This window comes from Helianthus annuus, chromosome 9 (genome assembly GCF_002127325.2).
Source record: "Helianthus annuus cultivar XRQ/B chromosome 9, HanXRQr2.0-SUNRISE, whole genome shotgun sequence".
In the NCBI taxonomy this organism is placed as follows: Eukaryota; Viridiplantae; Streptophyta; class Magnoliopsida; order Asterales; family Asteraceae; genus Helianthus; species Helianthus annuus.
Genome location: NC_035441.2, coordinates 44,157,046 through 44,163,242, shown reverse-complemented (window position 1 = coordinate 44,163,242; position 6,197 = coordinate 44,157,046).

Below are 6,197 nucleotides of genomic sequence, written 5' to 3'. Positions count from 1 at the left end.
ACCAGCAGCAGACCAGGAGGACGCAACTATATTCCTCGCACTCATCCACGCAACACATACCTCAGGGCTGCAAAGCGCCCTGAAAACCAGCCCTACAGGCCGAAAGCTGCGGCCGAAAACTCAAAATTCGCCCCGCGAATTGCCCACGCCCATGTCACCACAACAAAATTCCCATTCAACGTTGGGAAATACAACGGTTCGTCCGACCCGGACGACCACATGAACGTTTTTAGGGGCGCGGGACGCAACGACCAGGGGGACGAACCCACTTGGTGCAATTTTTTCCCCCAGACCCTCACAGGTCTGGCCAGGGCGTGGTTCGATTCTTTGCCAGTAGCGTCACTGGCCTCATTCGAGGCCTTGCATGCGAAGTTCCTCGCTCATTTCAGCCAGCAACGACGTCACGAACGTGATTCGTTAGAGATCATGAATATCTGGCGCAGGGACGACGAATCTCTAGAAGCATTCATCGTCCGATACAATAAAGAGTGCCTAGAAATAGGTGACGTGGCAGACCAAATGGCACGGAACCATTTCATTAAGGCCGTCAGGGACAAGCAGATGGTTATGACCATCTCTGGCAAGGAGGGCTTGCCTAAAAAATGGGAAGATGTCATAGCCGCAGTCAAGACATACGCCCAGACACAGCGGTCCCTTGAACCGCATATGTCCAAGTCACAGCCCCAAGCCAAAACCTCCCGCCAGGGGTCCAAGCGTAACAATAAACGCAACCGGGACGTTGGAAATCGCGACAGCATTTCCAAACCATACTTCCCGCGGACCAACCCGTTTGACCCAAGGAACCACAATCCCCAATGGGACAACCGCGCGTCCAAGAAAAGATTCTCGGGACCGCAACTGGACCGAGATCACTGTGTCGCCAAGCGAAGTCCTTCTTACGGACGCACAGCTCTTTCGACCGGCCCAACCAATGAAGTCCAAGAAAAATCAAGATCTCACTCTCTATTGTGAGTATCACAAGGACTCGGGCCACAACACAAACAACTGCATCAGTCTCCGGCTGGAGATTGAGCGAGCCTTAAAAGAGGGGAAACTGCAACATCTTTTGCCAGGTGGGCAGAAACCCACCAAGCGCATCACCCCTCATGGCGAAGGCACCTCCTCAGGGAAGAGGACCATGTTTGTGGCCTCAACCCACATGATCAACGGAGGTAAAGTTAGGCCGCGCAAAGCGACGAGAAGACCGGACAATGACTGGAAAGACGAGCAAGTCGTCTTTCCAAAAGTCCGAGGCGGCCCGCGCGACAGGCGCGCCGTCGTTATCACAGGCCAACTGGCTCATTACTGCACCGAGCGTCTATTCATCGACCCGAGCAGTACTTTCGATATCATCAATGAGCAATGCTTCAACCAGTTCGATCAGGCGGATAAAGATCGGTTGCAAGCAGTGGACTACCCGTTGGCCGGGTTCGCAAGGGAAACTGTCTTTCCCCTAGGCCAAATTACGTTCCTTGTGCGCCTTACCAGCGGAAGGCACACACTAACAGAAGAGTTAAACTTCATGGTTTTACCTCATACCTCCAAATATGACGTACTCCTTGGGAGAGAATCCCAGGGTGATTTCAATATGATTACGTCCGTCCCCCACTCTGCTATCGGTTTCCCAACCGAAACGGGGGTCGCGATAATCTATGCACGCAGAGACGTCATGATGTCGGACGAAATACGTCCGACAAAGATAGCAAGGCCTACCCCCAACAACCAACCGGAAAAATGGGTTCTCAACGCGAGATACCCAGAACAAAAGGTTACGTTGGGCCACGCCTTGTCCGCTAACACCAAAGCGCACCTGAAGCATCTTCTCTTCAGGAATCAAGACATCTTCGCGTAGACACCCGCAGACATAACTGGGGTCCCGCGTGAAATCACGCAACATTGCTTAAATACCTTGCCAGGTATTAAGCCGGTGATCCAAGGCCAACGCCACATTGGATCCGCTAAAAACCAGGCGATGCATGAGCAGGTGGAAGAACTGCTCTCCGCAGGCATCCTGCGGGAAGTTAAATACCAGACTCCGTTGTCCAATCCAGTCATGGTAGAGAAACCATCCGGGGGCTGGCGCATGTGCGTCGATTACAAAGACCTCAACAAAGACTGTCCCAAGGATTGTTACGCACTTCCAGAAATCGACGAAAAAGTCGATAACCTCGCACCTTTCAAATGGAAGTGTTTCCTCGATTGTTATAAAGGCTACCACCAAGTACAGATGGCAATCGAGGATGAAGACAAAACGACATTCCGCACTCCTACCGGGAATTACTGTTATACAAAAATGCCGTTTAGGTTGCGCAACGCGGGCGCAACCTATCAAAAACTGATGAACGACACTTTCCGCGGGCAAATAAGCAAAAGTGTCGAAATCTACATGGACGATCTAGTCGTCATGAGCATGGAGGAAGATACCATGCTCACTGATATTGAACGAACATTCCAAACTCTGCGAAGCGTTAACATAAAGCTCAATCCAGGGAAATGCTCGTTTGGAATGGAAGAAGGCAAATTCCATGGATTCATCGTAACCAAATATGGATTCAAGGTAAACCCGGAAAAGGTTCAGGCGATCGAACGCATGCCGTCGCCTTCAACGATGAAAGAAATGCAACGGCTGGCCGGCAGGCTAGCCGCACTAAATAGATTCTTAGCCAACCATGCAACTAAGTCATATCCTTTCATCAAGACCCTGCGGAACTGTTTAAAGAAAGAACAATTCCAGTGGACAGCAGAGGCCGAAAATGCCTTCCGGGAAATGAAGGAATGTTTGATACAACTCCCAACTCTCACCGCACCACGCAAGGATGAACCACTCATATTATACCTATCTGCCGCAGACAACACGGTAGGTGCGGTACTGATAGTGGAGCGGGAGGGGGTTCAAACGCCCATCTATTACATCAGCAAGATGCTCAACGACCCAAAAACAAGATATTCAATAATGGAGAAATTGGTATTAGCACTAGTACATGCATCAAGACGGTTGCGACGATACTTCGCAAACCATGTCATCACGGTGCTAACCAATTACAGGATCGGCCCGATCCTATCCAAACCTGACATTTCTGGGAGATTAGCGAAATGGGCAATCGGGCTGGGCGCGCACACGCTGAACTATAAACCGCGCCCCACGATAAAGGCCAAGTCTTAGCTGATTTCGCCTCCGAGTTACCGGCCAATCGCATTCAAGAATGCGAAGAAACACAAAATCCCTCGCCAGCACCATCTTCCTCCGGAACTTGGGCACTTTTTACTGATAGTGCCTCCAACGAGGAAGGTGCAGGCGCAGGTCTGCGACTCGTCAGCCCTGATGGCTAAGAACTTACATATGCAATCCGCCTCGATTTCAAAAGCACAAATAACGAGGCAGAATATGAGGCCCTACTGGCAGGACAACGTTTAGCAGTCAAACTTGGCGTGCAACATTTGGAAGCACACGTCGACTCTTTGTTGGTTGCAGGGCAGATATGCGGCGACTATCCCGCAAAGGGGGATATCATGATCCTCTACCTCAAGCAAGCCCTGCAACTAACATCAAAGTTCACTTCATTCAATATCCGACATATCAACAGAAGTGAAAACAAATCCGCGGATGCACTCTCAAAACTTGCATCCACCAGCTTCCAACACCTGGCAAAGGAGATACGCATCGAAATTCTGCAGAATCCTTCAGTACCCCTGCGCCAGGTCAATGTCATCCAATACGGCACAACATCTTGGATGGCACCAATTATTGCATATTTGCAATCAGGTGTGACTCCCGAAAGCAAGTCAGAGGCACGCAAGCTACAATACAAAGCGTGCCATTATCAAATGGGAGATGGTATCTTATACCGTAAATCATACCTAGGGCCACTCCTACGATGCGTCAACCCCTAGGATGCCACATACCTCATCAAAGAGATACACGAGGGAATGTGCGGCATACACGCAGGACCACGCATGGTAGTGGCCAAAATCATGAATGCTGGGTATTACTGGCCCGGCATGCACCTAGACGCCGTCAAAGAGCTGCGCAAATGTATTAACTGTCAACGACATGCTCCGAAAACTTTGCGCCCCAAGAACAACCTGGTCCCGGCCACCACCGCATGGCCCTTTCAGAAATGGGCAATCGACGTGGTCGGACCCTTCCCAGACGCACCAGGTGCGGTCAAATTTATCATTGTAGCGGTTGATTACTTCACAAAATGGGTAGAGGCGAAACCGCTCGCCTCAACCACTGTAACACCTCGAAAATTCCTGTCCATTAGAATAAAGACACGTGTCATGTGTGACAGACGTGTCAGAGAAACCGGATTAAATAAAAACATGTGTGGTAGGATTTCCAATAAAAAGGGTGTCATGTTATTTAAAATACCTCTGAACGACCCAAGGGCGCCACGTTATTAAATCACCTCTGAGCGACCCGAAATTTTTATAAATCCCAAGATCCTTAAATCAATTAATGATCATCTCATATGACAACCGGTTGCTCTCAAATAAATAAAGTTACATCTTTATCAAGGACTTCGGAAATATAGGTTGTTACTACTCCTAGTCTAAATAAAATTCTTGTAAATAAGAATTAATATAGCTAATCTTCCTTGGCCAAGTATTTGAGGGTCCAAGACTCATTTTTTTTTTGGAATCTCCGTCGATGTTACAAGTCCCATTATGAATTAAGTTTGAATGAGGAACATGTAAGAGGAAGTAGGGCATGCAATGGCTGGTTCAGGTGGCCCACAACTGCAAAAGAAAGTCTGATTTCGGAATAGTTGGAATGCATGGTCAAGACTTAAAAGTTTTCAAACTTTTGTCTTCTGGCCATCGCTTACGGACCGCAAGACCCCTGACTTACGGTCCGTAAGCAGGGTACCTGGGCATGCCCCGCAAGGATCAGTTACGGACCGCAAAGCCTTAGGCTTACGGTCCGTAAGGAAGGCACCTGAACCATGTTTCGGTAAGGTCGGTTACGGACCGTAACCCCTTTAGCTTACGGTCCGCAAGAGGTCCTTACGGACCGTAAGGCCTCAAGCTTACGGTCCGTAAGACCGTCGCTGCCAGTAAGTTTTGGACAGCTGCCTGTCCAATTCGTTTAACCGACTTAAAACGTAAATTTGGGAATCTATGGGCTTGCTAGGCAGTAAATAGCTCCTTAGGGACACTTGGGATCATCCCTTTACTACCCTAGACTTGCTTGTCAAGATCTTGGGGCTCCTAGTTCACTATATAAAGGGTTCAAGTGTGATCATTTGACACTTGCTCATTTGGAACTTTGGCTAAAGACTTTCTGGAGCTCCTCTGGTCACCAACACATTTTCTTAGGCTCTATAATCTTTCTTAGGACTCTTGTAAGTATCCTTAACCTTCTTTAATCCTTTCTAGCTTAGCTAATTAAGTAAAAGTCAAATCGTCGTAATTAAGGTTTGACTTCGTGATTAAGCATAATGTGCTCTGTCAAATCACGAATTAAAGATACCTTTAGGAAGGTAATTAAGTGGGTAACAAACCCTTAAAAGGGTGTTTCCAGATTCCCACTCTAAGCATGTCAATTGTCGAGTCAAAGCTAATCATAAAAAGTCAACAGAATGCTTAATTTCAAATTAACGCATAATTAGCAATGTAGGTTGTATGTAACCTGTTTGAACATTAATATAACTTGGTAATAAGTATAAGAACATGTTCCAACATGTTCAACTCGACAATTTTCTGTTTAGACCCGGTTCGGAACCGAAAGTCGCATAGTTTGACTTTCACTTTGACTTTCAGTTCTGACCCGTTTTAGTTAAGATTAAGATTGCCTTAGAGCTTCTTTTGGACCTAATAACATGTTAGTATATCCTCCTGTGATTATGCAACGTGGTTCATTAGATATCTTGTTCGTATGCATGTTTCCGTTAAATGCCCATATGTTGACCATTATGCCCAAATGTCCAAAAATCATGATTTTTGAAAATGTAAAAGGGTAGACAACTTAGTTACTGAAATGTAAACTTGTCCCCAAAATTTGACATCAGTTTGAGGTCTAGATTAAGAGTTATGCTCATTAGCGTAATTAGAAGCTTTCTTAGTAAATAATTAGCGTAATTAACGCATAACCTATTTAAACCCGAATTTTATATCAAAACTTTATACCCACTGTTGTATAATGATATTTTGGGAATTTTAAAGATTTTTATTTATTTTTAGGATGAGCATAACTA